We start from the raw sequence: 15,842 nt of genomic DNA, 5'->3' as shown, positions 1-15,842 counted from the left end.
TGTAGCCCCATCATGGGGATCTGGATCTTGACACATTTGCCAGCAAGTGTTCATTTCTTCAGTTGAATCTGGCTTTAAGTCCAAATGCACCGTAAATGTAGAGAAGCCTTGACCCGTAATTTCTGATAGGAGGCTTCCTGCGTGCAGATGCCTCCTATCGGGGGAAAAAAATCTACGCTCTTACACAAAGGCTCCAGAGGTCCGGCCATTTCTGATCCTGGGCCTCTCCACGACGAAATGCGCAGGGCCCACGTATCCCAGGCGGTTCACAAGTGTCCCTGGGATCACGCGGGCCAATGGGAGAAGGGAATCCCCCTTCATACTTTTGACAGATAGACCTACATCGGAAAATACGGGCCCATACCTCAGACAAAAATTGCTCTATTTTATCATAATGTACATATATGGAACGGCAGTTGCCCCACTATAAATACATGGCACAATTGCAGCAGCTCTAATCACATCAGTGTGGGGTCTCGGTTTACAAAAGCAGCAGAAATTGACATCCCTAAGTGGGGCTACGGGTCCATCAATTGTCAGCCAGGAGAGGCAGGGAGCTGGATTTTCCAGGACACATGCACTTTATGAATTCTACTCCATAGTTAATATATTGCATTTGATTAAACTACAGCCAGGGCTCCTAGTGCTCCATGATTCTGTTGCCATGCAATTTCTCCCCTGCTATTTTTCCTCATTAACTGTATTGGAGCCATGCCCGGTATTGAGAGTTGGAATGGTATGTGGCGATACCAATCTTTCAATCCAATAGATATGCAGCTGGTTAATTCTCAGGTATTTCATACCTTGCACAACTCACATCAATTCTGACTTTCACTATAATTATGAAAATTTCATTAACCGTGCTTCTTATTTCTATCCATTCTTCACCTTCACTTGGTTCAACTCTGACTGTTCTCTTTATGTACCCTCTCTGGCAATAGACTTTCCACATATAAACCCAAAGACTTCTATAACGACCTGGATTGTGCTTTCCCCTATCCCGCTTCCTGTAAAGACTCCATGTCTTTCTCCCAGCTTCCTCCTCCCCCGCTGTTCGTGTTGTTTTATTTTTTGGATTCATTGTTCCACCACCTCAGCTTCCAGAGGCCCTTCGCTTGGTACTTGCCCGTGTTGCATCCACTGCAGTTGTACGTGGTCATTTACCTCTTCTCATTGTTCAGGGCCCCAAATGTACTTTCAATGTGAGACAGCAATTCGCTTGTACTTCCTCTAATCTAAAATACCTTGGCGGTTGCTCACAATATGCTCCGCTCTACGGTGGGGAGAGCAGATGCAAATTGGGTGACTGTGTGGATACGAACTTGGCTAAGGGACAGAAAGCAGAGCGGCTGTTTTTCCAGACTGGCGGGAAGTGTGCAGTGGTGTCCCCCAGGGGTCAGTGTTGGGACCACTGCTCTTTTTGATATATAGTAATGACCTGGACTTGGGTATACAGGGGATAATTTCAAAGTTTGCAAATAACATGAAACTCGGAAATGTAGAACAGTGAGGAGGATAATAACCGACTTCAAGTGGACAGACCGGCAAAATGAGCAGACACAGAGCGGATGGAATTTAACGCAGAGAAGTGTGAAGTGATTCATTTTGGTAGGAAGAATGAGATGCAGCAATATAAACTAAATGCTACAATTTTAAAGGGGGGTGGTGCAGCAACAGAGAGACCTGGGAGTGTACGTACACATGTCTTTGAAAGTGGCAGGACAAGTAGAGAAGGCTGTTAAAAAAGCATATGGGATCCTTGGCTTTATTAATAGAAGCAAAGAGTACAAAAGCAAGGAAGTTATGTTAAACCTTTATAAAACACTGGTTAGGCCCCAGCTGGAGTATTGTGGCCAATTCTGGGCACCACACTTATGCAAGAGTGACTTAGAGAGGGTGCAGAGGAGATTTAATAGAATGGTACCAAGGATGAAAGACTTCAGTTACGTGGAGACAGGAGAGAAACTGGGGTCATTCTCCTCAGAGCAGAGAAGGTTAAGGGGGGGAATTTGATAGACATGTTCAAAGTTTTGAAGGGTTTTGATAAAGAAAAACTGTTTCCAGTGGCAGAAGGGTCAGTAATCAGAGGACACAGATTTAAGGTGATTGGCATAAAAACCATAGGCGACATGCGGAAACATGTTTTTAACGCAGCAAATGATGATCTGGAATGCACTCCCTGAAAGGGTGGTGAAAGCTGTTTCAATAATAACTTTCAAAAGGGAATTGGAAAAATACATGAAAAGGATAAATTTGCTGGGCTATGGGGAAATAACAGGCGCCTGGAGCTAATTCCGACCACTAGAGGGCGGAACAGCACTGCTGGTGCCTCGTGCCACAATCTGTGTTACTGCAGCAGTGTGCAAGCTTTTTGTCTTGGTGGGCTGGTTAGATGGTTGCCATGGAATCTTGCAGGCCACAGAGAAAATAACTAAGTGTTCCCACCAATTTGCCAACATCTTAAAGATTTGGGATTTATCCCATCAGGCAACAGTACGGAGAACAGCCTTGTGCAAATCTCTGGGCCAACAAATTTTAAACAGAACAAACCAACAAATGAGAATATAAAGCCAAAGGAACTGAGCTGCCAGAGTTTATGGTCCGCATATGGCCCACAGGCTGTAATTTGGACACCACTGCATTACTACATCAGATTGATACCATCTAGTCCCTTAATTCCATGAATCATCAGTCTGTTTATCACAAAATGTTTAATTAGTTTGATTTTTTTTTAAAGAATGTGTTTTCCGCCCAATTTAGTTGACTTAACATGACATAACTGTTGGTCCTCAAAACATTTACTGTACACATGGACATTGGGACCATTAAGGTGAATCAATATTCAACAGCTTGCAGAGCACATGTATTTTTATTTTTTTGATCAAACTACTATTAGGTTATATGGATTTACAAAAGGTAAATCGTGCTTGACTAATCTACTGGAATTTTTTGAGGATGCAACTGGTAAAATAGATAAGGGAGAACCAGTGGATGTGGTGTATTTGGACTTTCAGAAGGCTTTCGATAAAGTCCCGCATAAGAGATTAGCGTGTAAAGTTAAGGCACATGGGATTGGGGGTAAGGTACTGACTTGGATAGAGAACTGGTTGGCAGACAGGAAGCAAAGAGTTGGAATTAACGGGTCTTTTTTCGAGTGGCAGGCAGTGACTAGTGGGGTACCGCAGGGATCGGTGCTAGGACCCCAGCTATTCACAATATATAATGATCTGGACGAGGGATCTGGATGTAATATCTCCAAGTTTGCAGATGACACAAAGCTGGGTGGGCGTGTGTGCTGTGAGGAGGATACCGAGAAACTCCAATATGATTTAGACAGGTTGGGTGATTGGGCAGATGCAGTATAATGTGGATAAATGCGAGGTTATCCACTTTGGTGGCAAAAACAGGAAGGCAAATTATCTGAATGGCAATAGATTAGGAGAAGGGGAAGTGCAACGAGACCTGGGTGTCCTTGTGCACCAGTCGCTGAAGGTAAGCATGCAGGTGCAGCAGGCGGCAAATGGTATGTTGGCCTTCGTAGCGAGAGGGTTCGAGTACAGGAATAAGGATGTCTTGCTGCAGTTGTACAGGGCCTTGGTGAGACCACATCTCAAGTATTGTGTGCAGTTTTGGTCGCCTTATCTGAGGAAGGATGTTCTTGCCATGGAGGGAGTGCAGCGAAGATTCACCAGACTGATACCTGGGATGGCAGGAATGACGTATGGAGAGAGATTGGGTCGATTGGGCTTATACTCGCTGGAGTTTAGAAGAATGAGAGGGGATCTCATTGAAACTTATAAAATTCTAACAGGACTAGACAGACGAAATGCAGGAAGGATGTTCCCGATGGTCGGGGAGTCCAGAACCAGGGGTCACAGTCTAAGGCTAAGGGGTAAGCCATTTAGGACAGAAATGAGGAGGAATGTCTTCACCCAGAGAGTGGTGAACCTGTGGAATTCTACCACAGAAGGCAGTTGAGGCCAATTCATTAAATATATTCAAGAAGGAGTTAGATATATTTCTTAAGGCTAAAGGGATCAAGGGATATGGGGAGAAAGCAGGGACAGGGTACTGAATTTGGATGATCAGCCATGATCTCATTGAATGGCGGAGCAGGCTCGAGGGGCCGAATGGCCTACTCCTGCTCCTATCTGCTATGTTTCTATATCATTTTGGGATGATGTTGCTTCATGCTAACTAAGTGGAACTGATCGCTGAGACCCAGTTCACTGATGTGTAAAGTTTGCTATCCAATGATGTAGTCATTGATCAGAAAGACGATTGTACATCAAGAAAGTAAAATTGCCATCTGGACATCTACGTGGATACATGTGGAGTCAGCATGGCATCACTTTAAATACCAAGCTAATGATCAAAAAATGCATTAATGCTCTCCACTCTCTTGTATAGCTAAAAGTATCACATGAAGGAAGGATCTCAACAAATTCCATAACCACCACCTGGGCCTGATAACCTGCATCAGACAGCATGGCAGAATCACAGTACTAAAGCAAAACTTAAAGGGATGGCCCAGTTGTTTGAATGCCAGACAGCGAGCTTCAGAAACAACCTGAAACAATGGCCCGGAATTTGCGCTCCCGATGATGGCTGAGCGTACGCCGTTGTAAGCCTTCTGAAAGGCCCTGCAAGTTCTGGGTTTCCGCATGCGCTACACATGCGCCTTGACAGATTTATCGAACCGAAAGTAAACTCAGTATCGCTGGTGCAGAGTTGGGCTATTTGCCCAACTACTGCCCACGAAAATATTACAGCTGGTAAAAAGCAGGCATAGGGCCTGCTTTCACCAGTGTAAGGGTTAATATAAATCTTAAATTTAAAAATAAAAAATGCACTTAAAATTATTTTATGGAAATTTTGACCCAGATTTAAATGTTCAAAAACATTTTTTTAATTACATTTTTTAACATATTTGCTGTATTGAAGGGACTATTAATGAAATTTGAAAATGAGAACAATTATTTTTATCAGAGTTGTCTAAATTCTTTAATTATTTGGGGATTCCATTGCATGTCATTAGAGGATTCCGTTCGTAAATTACTGCAATGGAATCCTCCTTACTCATTGGAGGACCCGGTCCACATGATCCCAGGGACGTTTCCGAACCGCCTGCATTCCTTGGCCTTTACGCAGGCGTACATCTGGAGGCCCAAGACCCGAACTCACCGTGGCTGTAGAGCCAGGAGTTAAGTATGGAAATAGTTCAAGGGTCGGAAGTGTACTCCGGAGGTACGCCTCCAACCGCAAATTCAGGGCCACTAACTCGGTTTCTCTCTCCACGTATGCGGCCTGACCTGCGGAGTATTTCATAGAGACATAGAAGATAGGAGCAGGAGTAGGCCATTCAGCCCTTCGAGCCTGCTCCGCCATTCAACGAGATCATGGCTGATCATCCAAACCCTAGCACCCGGTCCCTACACTGACAGCCATCCCACCCAAGCCCTATCCCCGTAACCCCACGTATTTAATCTCCCCTAACACTAAGGGCCAATTTTTTATCATGGCCAATCAACCTAACCCGCACATCTTTGGACTGTGGGAGGAAACCGGAGCACCCGGAGGAAACCCACGCAAACACGGGGAGAATGTGCAAACTCCACACAGACAGTCACCCGAGGCCGGATTTGAACCCGGGTCCCTCGCGCTGTGAGGCAACAGTGCTAACCACTATGCCACCGTGCCGCAGTATTTTACTTCTGTTTCAGAATCAAGTGTTCTACTGGGAGATAGAAAATATCAATATGCTCCTGTAGTGGGCAGAAATGATTAAAAAAATGCCTTGAAAAACAATCTCAAGTCATGTAACATTCCACTGACAATTAGAAGGTCACGACAATGGAACGGCCATGATGCGGCACTGTCCTCGGTGCTAGTATCTGTCATTTGAAAAAACAAACACCTGTGTGCTTAAGCACAAAGTGAGAAAACCTCAAAACTGCAGTGGTTGACGTTACTGTCTGACTCCAACAGAACTATTCTTCACAGTGACCAGTGCAAGAGGACCTGTGGGCTCTTAAGTCACCAGTGAACTTCTGATGTACCCAACTTTGATATAAGGAACTAACAAGCTATTTACTATATTGCATACCTTCTGACTTCAAAATATCACGGGTTAAATTGGATAACCTCCTAAACGAGCACAGGGATCGTGATACGCGATTAATCTGCGCTAGTTGATTGCACTGCAGGTAGCACGCGAATCTCGTGCTGCCTGCTCATTTCCACGATTTCTGCGTGCAGCCAGCGCTCCCCGCACTGTTCATTGGGCCCCCTGCTGATGTGTGCAGCCAATGTTGTTAATGCCTAGCACTACTTAAAGCTAGCCTGCACCTCTTAAAAGGAGAGATGCATTGTGGCTACTAGTGGTGCAGAGATCTTATAAATATTGTGCTGTGCAAGAATCAACAATGGCTGACCATGGGAGAGAACGTGCACAAAGGTTTTCGGATGCTGCACTGGAGGTTTTGGAAGAGGTGGAAAGATATCCTGTACCCTCAGAAACATAGAAGATAGGAGCAGGAGTAAGCCATTCGGCCCTTTGAGCCTGCACCGCCATTCAATGAGATCATGGCTGATCATCCAAATTCAGTACCCTGTCCCTGCCTTCTCCCCAAATCCCTTGATCCCTTTAGCCTTAAGAAATATATCCAACTCCTTCTTGAATATATTTAATGAATTGGCCTCTACTGCCTTCTGTGGTAGATAATTCCACAGGTTCACCACTCTCTGGGTGAAGAAATTCTTCCTCATCTCTGTCCTAAATGGCTTACCCCTTATCCTTAGACTATGACCCCTGGTTCTGGACTCTCCGACCATCGGGAATATTCTACCTGCATCTAGTTTGTCCAGACCTGTCAGAATTTTATAAGTTTCGATGAGATCCCCTCTCATTCTTCTAAACTCCAGCGAGTATAAGCCCAATCGACCCAATCTCTCCTCATTCGTCATTCCTGCCATCCCAGGGATCAGCCTTGTGAATCTTCGCTGAACTCCTTACATGGCAAGAACATCCTTCCTCAGATAAGGCGACCAAAACTGCACACAGTACTCAAGGTGTGGTCTCACCAAGGCCCTGTACAACTGCAGCAAGACATCCTTGCTCCTGTACTCAAACCCTTTTGCTATGAAGGCCAACATACCATTTGCCTTCTTCACCGCCTGCTGCACCTGCATGCTTACCTTCAGCGACTGGTGCACAAGGACACCCAGGTCTCGTTGCACTTCCCCTTCTCCCAATCGTTTGCCTTTCAGATAATAGTCTGCCTTTCTGTTTTTGACACCAAAGTGGATAACCTCACATTTATCCACGTTATATTGCATCTGCCTCATCACCCAACCTGTCCAAATCATCCTGGAGTTTCTCGGTATCCTCCTCGCAGCACACACGCCCACCCAGCTTTGTGTCGTCTGCAAACTTGGAGATATTACATCTAGTTCCCTTATCTAGATCATTAATGTATATTGTGAATAGCTGGGGTCCAAGGACCGATCCCTGCGGTACCCCACTAGTCACTGCCTGACACTCGGAAAAAGACCCGTTAATTCCTACTCTGCTTTCTGTCCGCCAACCAGTTCTCTATCCAAGTCAATACCTTGCCCCCAATCCCATGTGCCTTAACTTTACACGCTAATCTCTTATGCGGGACCTTATCGAAAGCCTTTTGAAAGTCCAAATACACCACATCTACTAGTTCTCCCTTATCTATTTTCCCAGTTACATCCTCAAAAAATTCCAGTAGATTAGTCAAGCACAATTTACCTTTTGTAAATCCATGTTGACTTTGTCTGATCCTGTCACTGTTTTCCAAGTGCTCAGCTATTACATCCTTTATAATGGACTCTAGCATTTTCCCCACTACCGATGTCAGGCTTACCGGTCTGTAATTCCCCGCTTTCTCTCTACCACCCTTTTTGAATAGTGGGGTAACATTAGCTACCCTCCAATCCATGGGTACAGTTCCAGATTCCAGCGAATTTTGGAAGATGATCAGCAATGCCTCTACTATTTCTAGGGCCACTTCCTTAAGTACCCTAGGATGTAGATTATCAGGCCCTGGGGATTTATCGGCCTTCAATCCCATCAATTTCCCTAACACCATTTCCCTACAAATACTGATTTCTTTCAGTTCCTCGCTCTCATCAGACCCTATGTTCTCCAACATCTCTGGGAGGTTATTTGTGTCCTCCTTTGTGAAGACAGAACCAAAATATGCATTTAATTGGTCAGCCATTTCTTTGTTCCCCATTATAACTTCCCCTGCTTCTGACTGCAAGGGACCTACACTTGATTTCACTAATCTTTTTCTCTTCACATATCTATAAAAGCTCTTAGTCAGTTTTTATGTTCCCTGCAAGCTTACTTTCATATTCTGTTTTCCCCTTCTTAATTAATCCCTTTGTCCTCCTTTGTTGAATCCTAAACTGCTCCCAATCCTCAGGGTTACCGCTTTTTCTGGCCAATTTATATGCCCTCTCCTTGGATCTTACGCTATCCCTAATTTCCCTTGTTAGCCACGGTTGAGTCACCCTTTTGGTTTTCTTATCCCAAACTGGGATGAATAACTTCTGTAGTTCATCCATGCGGTCTTTGAATATTTGCCATTGCCTATCCACCGTCAACCCTTTGAGTGACATTCCCCAATCAATCCTACCCAATTCGCGCCTCATACCATCGTAGTTTCCTTTATTTAAATTCAGGACCCTAGTCTCCGAGTCAACTACTTCACTCTCCATCCTAATGAAGAATTCTATCATATTATGATCGCTCTGACCCAAGGCACCTTGTACAACAAGATTGCCAATTAATCCTCTCTCATTACATAATACCCAGTCTAAGATGGCCTGATGGTTCCTCGACATATTGTTCCAGAAAACCATCCCGTAAACATTCTAGGAATTCCTCCTCCACAGTATTTTTACTAATTTGGTTAGCCCAATCTATATGTAAATTAAAGTCACCCATGATGACTGCTGTGCCCTTATTGCACACGTCTCTAATTTCCCGTTTAATGCCATCCCCAACCTCCGTATTACTGTTTGGAGGTCTATATACCACTCCCACTAACGTTTTCTGCCCCTTGATATTTCTCAGTTCTACCCATACAGATTCCGCATCATCAGAGTTAATATCCTTCCTTTCAATTGTGTTAATCCCCTCTTTAACCAGCAATGCTACCCCACCTCCCTTTCTTTTTTGCCTATCCTTCCTAAATATTGAATACCCCTGGATGTTGAGTTCCCAGCCTTGGCCACCCTGGAGCCAGGTTTCTGTAATCCCAATCAAATCATATTCGTTTACCTCTATTTGCACAGCTAATTCATCCACCTTGTTCCGAATGCTCCTTGCATTAAGACACAAAGCCTTCAGGCTTGTTTTTTTAATGCTCTCAGACCTATATGAATTATTATTTACTGTGACCATGTTTGATTTAAACCGTTGAGTTCTTTGCCTTCTAATTTTGTTTTTCTCCTTCCTGTCTTTTGCTTTTTTCCTTGTTTCCCTTTCCTCTGTCTCCCTGCTCAGGTTCCCAACCCCCTGCCACTTCAGTTTAAACCCTCCCCAACAGCACGAGCAAACACTCCCCCTAGGATATCGGTCCCGGCCCTGCCCAGGGGCAAACCGTCCCGTTTGTACTGGTCCCACCTCTCCCAGAACCAGTTCCAATGTCCAAGGAATTTGAATCCCTCCTCCTTGCACCATTCCTCTAGCCACGTATTCATTTGAAATATCCTCCTATTTCTACTCTGACTAGCATGTGGCACTGGTAGCAATCCTGAGATTACTACCTTTGAGGTCCTATTTTTTAAATTTACCTCCTAACTCCCTATATTCTGCTTTTAGGACCTCATCCCGTTTTTTACCTATATCGTTGGTGCCTATGTGCACCACGACAACTGGCTGTTCGCCCTCCCCCTCCAAAATGTTCTGCAGCCGCTCCAAGACGTCCTTGACCCTTGCACCAGGGAGGCAACACACCATCCTGGAGTCTCGATTGCGGCCGCAAAAACGCCTATCTATTCCCCTTACAATTGCGTCCCCTATCACTATAGCTCTTCCACTCTTTTTCCTCCCAGCCTGTGCAGCAGAGCCACCCATGGTGCCAGGAAGTTGGCTGCTGCTGCCTTCCCCTGATGAGTCATCCCCCCCAACAGTATTCAAAGTAGTATATCTGTTGGAGAGGGGGATGGCCGCAGGGGATTCCTGCACTACCTGCCTGCGCCTCTTACTCTGCCTGCTGGTCAACCATTCCCTTCCTGCCTGTACACCCTTTACCTGCGGTGTGACCAACTCGCTAAATGTGATATTCACGACGTCCTCAGCATCGCGAATGCTCCAAAATGAATCCATCCGCAGCTCCAGTGCCGCAATGCGGTCCGTCAGTAGCTGCAGCTGGACACACTTCCCGCACACATGGTCGTCAGGGACGCAGGAAGCGTCCCTGATTTCCCACATAGAGCAGGAGGAGCACACTACGGGGCTGGGCTGTCCTGCCATGACTTACCCTTTAACTTATTAATTAAAATTAAATGAATCCCACCAATTTCACTACAGTTAAATGATATATTTAAGGGCCCTGGTTTACAAACTGTCCCCGCTACACCACAGACACCTTAAAAACTATAAACCACAGACTTAAAGTTTTAAAACGAGAGAAATACTCCAACCAATTACCTACCTGTTTTGTGGTGATGTCACACCTCGAATACTTTTTACCCCTCTCCTTCCCCGAGATTGGAAATTGGTACGCCTACCTGAGTCTCTGGGGCCTTTTGTAGTCTCTCTGCCGCTCTGCTCCGCCTCCGCCGCACTGAGGCCTACCTGTGCCTCTGGGGCCTTTTGTAGTCTCTCTGCTGCTCTGCTCCGCCTCCCGCCGCTGCCGCACCGAGGCCTACCTGAGCCTCTGGGGCCTTTTGTAGTCTCTCTGCCGCTCTGCTCCGCCTCCCGCCGCTGCCAATGCCGCACTGGCATCGGCAGCGGCGGGAGGCGGAGCAGAGCGGCCCTCCTGACATGCTCAGAAGGCAGTGGCACGAGATAGCAGTAGAAGTCAATGACAGGAGTGCAGCCCCAAGGGTCTGGATGCAGTGCAGGAAGAAGTTTAATGATCTCACGAGTTGTCAAGATCAACGAGTGAATCTTCAAATGCCATATCCTACCAACTGCAGCACTAGCCTCATCCATTGCTCAATTCACTACACCCCCATCACTTACCTACCAACAATCTCTATCAATCAGGACTCGGACCTAACATTTGTATGCTATACCTCGCCCTCACACGCTTGGCACTGTTGCAAGCCTCGCACCCACATCTCACGGCTTGTGCATACTGCCAGCTATTCAACCACGACAGCCACATCACCCAAACATTTTGCACGACACTCACTGACCCACTTCCCTCTTTCTTGCAGAAGGTGGCACACAACAGAAATTAATGGGAGGGGGGCGAGGCGTCTGCATGGTTTAACCCCCATGGAGGAGGGTGTTGGCCATTATGGGAAGAGCCACTGCTGAGGCTGTGGCCACCAGCAGGGCTGAAGCCATTGAAGATGAGGGTATCCTCAAACCTAATCCTCCTTCTCTCATCCCTCAATCTATTCTGACTTACAAACTGTAGATGGTGTAAGCATGCACTTCTTACTTTCTCCTCTCCCCACAACCCAACTCTTGCCCTTTTTGCATTGCAGATACTCAAGAACTGGAAGCTGCCGAGGCTGCGGAGGAAGAGCAAGAAGAATGAGAAGGGACACCATCACTCGATTTCTGTCGCAGCCACCAGCTCAGATACTGACACTGCGTGTAATTTAGAGGATAACAGAGGCAGGATCTGCATGTGTTGAGACACGTGCACTGGAGCCAGGGCTGTGGGGAAAGGATAGCGCAGATGCCAGTTCGCCGGAGGACAAGGTCGCATACTAGTTCTGCTGCAGAGGACTCGCATGAGGACTTCGATGAGTCAGGCTACAGACGGCAGCTGATGGGTATACACACCCAAATTCTTGGTGTACTGGGAAGCCTGCGTTCAATGTCAAGGAGCATGGAGGAGACCAACATCAACATGGCACAGCGCTTTGCACAGAGCTTGGAGACCATCCTTTCCAACATGGAAAGGGTGGCCACCTCAATCAACACACCTGTGGAGCCAACCATGATGCAGTGTCTGATGGTCGATGCCTCAGCTTCCATTACAGCACAAGCAGCATCCACCCAATGTCCGAGTGCTGCAGTGGAAGCTCAGACTGCTGCCATCATTGCTTTGGATACCAGTGCGCAACAGGGCTCTCAGAACTCCAGCAATCTGTTCTCCAACGCAGTACTAGGATTGCTGAAGCCCCAGGAGAGTGGTGGTGGCTCCATGGAGTATGAACCTGCTGTCCCCTCTCAGGATGACAGCATTCCTGCTCCCACCCCTGCCACTCCCTTGCCGTTGCCCATCAGCCAGGCAGCCCAGACTGCTGCAGTCCAGGCCGAGATGGTGCCATCTGCAGCCGGGCCTTCTCGGCTCAGATCTGCTCGAGGTCGCCCTCCAAGGCCATCTGCACTCTTCTCCATTAAATGTCAGCAGCCTTCCACTAGCCATGTTGTAGCCACTGGAGAAGCACCTCATAGGAGGATTAGGACAGGCAAAAGGCACACGGAAGAGACAAGGGTGGTTAGTTTATTTTTGTATGCAGCTATGGCATGATTTAATTTATAAATTTGGATTGGAATGTGTATTTTGTGTTGGCTTTTATTTTTGTGTTGTGGGAAAGAAGACATAGAAACATAGAAGATAGGAGCAGGATAGGCCATTTGGCCCCTCGAGCCTGCTCCGCCATTCAATGAGATCACGGCTGATCATCCAAATTCAGTACCCCGTTCCTGCCTTCTCCCCATATCCCTTGATCCCTTTAGCCTTAAGAAATATATCCAACTCCTTGAATATATTTAATGAATTGGCCTCCACTGCCTTCTGTGGTAGAGAATTCCACAGGTTCACCACTCTCTGGGTGAAGAAATTCCTCCTCATCTCAGTCCTAAATGGCTTACCCCTTATCCTTAGACTATGATCCCTAGTTCTGGACACCCCGGCCATTGGGAACATCCATCCTGCATCTAGTCTGTCCAGGCCTGACAGAATTTTATAGGTTTCGATGAGATCCCCTCTCAATCTTCTAAACTCCAGCGAGTACAAGCCCAATCGACCCAATCTCTCCTCGTACGTCATTCCTGCCATCCCAGGTATTAGCCTGGTGAATCTTCGCTGCACTCCTTCCATGGCAAGAACATCCTTCCTCAGATATGGCGACCAGAACTGCACACAATACTCAAGGTGCGGTCTCACCAAGGCCCTGTACAACTGCAGCAAGACATCCTTGTTCATGTACTCGAACCCTCTTGCTACGAAGGCCAACATACCATTTGCCTTCTTAACCGCCTGCTGCACCTGCATGCTTACCTTCAGCGACTGGTGCACAAGAACACCCAGGTCTCTTTGCACTTCTCCTTCTCCCAATCTATTGCCATTCAAATAATAAATCTGCCTTCCTGTTTTTGCCACCAAAGTGGATAACCGCACATTTATCCACATTATAGTGCATTTGCCATGTTTCTGCCCAATCACCCAACCTGTCCAAATCGTACTGGAGTTTCACGACATCCACCTCACAGCATACCCTCCCACCCAGCTTTGTGTCGTCTGCAAATTTGGAGATACTACATCCAATTCCCTCGTCCAGATCATTAATATATAGTGAACAGCTGGGGTCCTAAGACCGATCCTTGCGGTACCCCGATGCGATAGTCTGTGACAGAGAAAAGGTAAGAAGTGTGGGACTGTTGGTGAATGAGGAATTGGGGTTGAGGTTAATGGTATCGCTCATGGATTATTTGTTCATGTAGAACCCGGGCAGAAAGGAGCTGTCTAGGTTGCAGCTTCCCTTCCTCCTCCTCCTCTGTCCGATAGTTGATGGCAAGGGCTGTTCCCTCATGATGGCAAAGTTGTGCAGCATTCAACATACCACGACACATCTTGAGACGCACTCAGCCGAGTACTGCAGGGCTCCCCCAGAGCGGTCCAGGCAGCAAATGCGTTGCTTGAGGACACCAATGGTCTGGTCTATAAGATTCCTGATGGCGGCATGGCTCTCATATGCCTGCTGTGCCATGAGCCATGTCATCAGCGCATAACCCTTGTCGCTCAGTAGCCACCCTTTGGTTTGCAGTTGTGGTTGAAGTACAGCTGGGACAGAGCACTGCCGCAGAATTAATGCATCGTGACTGCTGAAAGGATGCATGCATTGTCCTGCATGATGCGCTGCCTGTGGTCACGTGCCAGCTGCGCATTGAGGAAGTGGAAGCCCTTTCGATTCAGGTACATAGCAGAGTAAACATGAGGCGCACACAAGCAACGTGCATGCAGTCAATGGCATCCTGCACCATGGAGAAGCCTGCAATCCTTGCAAACCCCAGTGCTCGCTCCACCTGCTTATCTCTGGCAAGAGGGAATAAGATGAAGTTGTCTCTCTTAGCATAGCGGGCTTCAGTGACCTCCCTTATGCAGCAGTGCACTGCAAACAGAGCTGTTGCTTATGCCGGATTTGTAAATGTTCAGAGCCACGGTCACCTTCACAGCCACAGGCAATGTGTTTCTTGCCCTGCTCGGAAGTTGGACTTGTGGCTGCAACAGGGTCACAGATTTCAGTCACGTCCCCTTTAGTGAAGCGCAGACGTCTCAAGCATTGGTCGTCGCTGAATTTCAGGTACGAGAATTGCTCCCTAAAGAGAGCGGAGAGGCCCCTCTCCCCCTCCTCCCTTTTCTTGCCCTGATGTGTGGTCTCTGCTCATTCTCCCAGTCATGCTCAATGCCAAGAGGAAGCCCTACTCGGCCATCCATGTCTCGAAGCAACTGGTTTGTACACAAGCCATTAAGTCACCAAAAAAGTACTTCAGCACCAGCCAGACCATCCCCTGTAGATTACTGAAACTTTTAAAAAGTATGGAAAAGCACCCAAAACGCACAGAATTGCAGCAACAGGCAGAAGAAATAATCCAGCAACTAACCCGTAAGTGACGCCTTTAAATAGCACTGGTGGAGGGTCCTTCATGCCATTTAACACATGTTCAGCCGTGCGAGGTTAAGTGAGGGCGTAGACTGGAGCGTGGAGCTCCAAAATGGCAGCGCTGGCGTCAAATCAGTGTTACAGGCTGATTGGTGTCATAATCTGCCTGCTCTGCATGCTGCCAGCGGTCGTTAGGTGTGCGCGCACAAACCCCTTTACAAAGGCGGCATCCGGCGCACTTGCCCTCGGAAGTGTGCACGCACATTGCGGACGCAATTTTTGTAGTTTAAGAGGCCTCATAGCGTCCAAAGAAACGGGTGCGATAGAGCCCAATTTCTCTCCTCACGCCGCCCCATATCTTCCCTATTCTACAAAAAAAGGTGCATCTTCATTTGTTTAGCTATATGGTTATAAATAAAAAGGTCGTGTTTATTTCCAACACCAGATGTCTGATTGGTCACCTTGGAAAACAAGACACACGCAGCAGTTTCTCTGGAATGTGTAATTAGAGCCTGCCTGCCTAAGTAATCAAATACTTTGCAAAGTGTAATCCGAGCCATTCCAGACTGCCAAGCTCCAGACAGAACAGAACTCACATAGAGCAGATAAGGCTCACCCTCGCAGGTTAAGACCTTCTCCCACCCCCCAAACAAGCTCCTGCAGCCACATCCCGCCCCCTCCATCAAGTTCCGAACCTTCCTCCCACCACCCGAGTTTCTGACCTTTCCACCCCTCCCCCCAGCAAGTTCCTGACCTTCTCGCCTGCCCAAGTTCCTGACCGTCTCCCT

The 15,842-nt window shown here is 47.1% G+C and overlaps 1 protein-coding gene across 4 annotated transcripts in view; it reads right to left on the bottom strand.

The window, feature by feature from the left end:
* ttyh3a (tweety family member 3a) overlaps nucleotides 1-15,842 on the bottom strand; it is a 217,371-nt gene that overhangs the window by 25,679 nt on the left and 175,850 nt on the right. The window lies entirely within an intron of this gene.

This window comes from Somniosus microcephalus, chromosome 11, assembly GCF_052327205.1.
Source record: "Somniosus microcephalus isolate GS21.2 chromosome 11, FLI_Smic_1.0, whole genome shotgun sequence".
In the NCBI taxonomy this organism is placed as follows: Eukaryota; Metazoa; Chordata; class Chondrichthyes; order Squaliformes; family Somniosidae; genus Somniosus; species Somniosus microcephalus.
This window is presented reverse-complemented; position numbering and strand designations above follow the sequence as displayed.